Raw genomic sequence first — 1712 nt, forward strand, 5'->3', positions numbered from 1 at the left:
TCTTCGGCGGCATGGCGGCGACTGGAAGGCGAGCTGGAGGGGGTTTGGCGGGAGAAAGGGAGGGAATGGCGGGAGGAAGGCGAGCGAGCGGAAGAGATGCGAGGGAAAAGCGTCAAGAAGCGGCGGGAAAAGGCCCTCGGGTTACCGCCAGGGCGGGCCCACGCGCCTTTTTCGCTTGTGCCGGCTCCCCAAGCGCCCCCCAGGGCGCCGGGTTCGGCCTGGATCCGCCGGCACCAGTTTTGGCCCGAGCCGGCGAAAAACGGGCTTCTAGGGGCGCGACTGGGCCGTTTTTTTGGCGCCGGCGCGGCAAAATCGCCTGGGGAGGGCCTGTTGGGGGCGCGACTGGAGATGCCCTAAAGGGGGGGCTTTAGTACCGACGCTTTAGTCCCGGTTCCAGAACCGGGACTAAAGGCCCTTATGAACCGGGACTAAAGGCTCTTTTTCTACTAGTGATAGCACACTAAGTGTTCCTCCGGTATTCGGTAGTTGCATAATCTCATAGTCATAGCAACATGTATAAGTTATGGAGAAAGCAATAGCAGTAAACTAAAAGATCATCGTGCTAAGCTAACAGATGGGTCAAGTCAATCACATCATTCTCTAATGATGTTATCCCGTTCATCAAATGACAACTCTTTGTACATGGCTAGGAAACATAACCATCTTTGATAAACGAGCTAGTCAAGTAGAGGCATACTAGTGACACTCTGTTTGTCTATGTATTCACACATGTACTAAGTTTCCGGTTAATACAATTCTAGCATGAATAATAAACATTTATCATGATATAAGAAAATATAAATAATAACTTTATTATTGCTTCTAGGGCATATTTTCTTCACACACACACACCCTACCCTAATGAGCACCTCCGAAAGGCTGAGCCGGCATATCATCTTGAAATTTATGAAGTCACTGTAGGCACCTCGTCGTCGACGGGAACGTCTCCTCCCCCTGAATGTGCATCGCCGGAAATCCTGAAATAAATCCAGGAAGAAATGCGAGCACCAGGATTTGAACCCTGGTGGGCTGGGGATACCACAGTCCCTCTAACCATCCGACCACAGGTTGGTTCTCTGTTGCATGCATGTCGTATTGTACATGTGTGAATACTTTAGGGGAAAACAGACTGACTAGTTGTTTTTCAGGCAACTAAAGTATAGATAAGTGATAACATTTCTAGTTTCTGAAATTTGAAATTTTCCTTTACAGATCCCTATTAGAGGGTTGGGTGCTTATGCAATTTCATTAAGGACAAGAGAGAGACCTAGTTTATAAGGAGACTAGACCGGAAAACCAGCAAGGTTGATTAGAGGACAACCATGCCAAAAACCCAATGACAAACACAAGCAACCCCTAAATGAAACTGGACTCTGTTGAGTATATTGTGTACGTGTATATTTGTGTGTAGGGCCCATCTCCTGTTTCCTTTGTATAGTTGAGGTTGTGGCCCACCTCTGTACTTATATATACGTGTCTGGTGCACCGATCAATACATCGAGATTGCACAGCCCATATTTTGTCCTTCTACATGATATCTATCGCAGCACGATCCTAACCCTAGCCGCCGCCGCCGCCGCGCCTCCGCGCCGCCGCCGCCGCCGCTACTCCCCGCCGCCGTCACCAGCCGCCGCCGCCGCCACCCTCCTTCCGGCCGCCGCCGCTGGTCACCGCCGCCTCTCCCACCACCTTGCTCGCCGCCGCCGCCGCCT

Source organism: Triticum dicoccoides, chromosome 2A (genome assembly GCF_002162155.2).
Source record: "Triticum dicoccoides isolate Atlit2015 ecotype Zavitan chromosome 2A, WEW_v2.0, whole genome shotgun sequence".
Taxonomy (NCBI): domain Eukaryota; kingdom Viridiplantae; phylum Streptophyta; class Magnoliopsida; order Poales; family Poaceae; genus Triticum; species Triticum dicoccoides.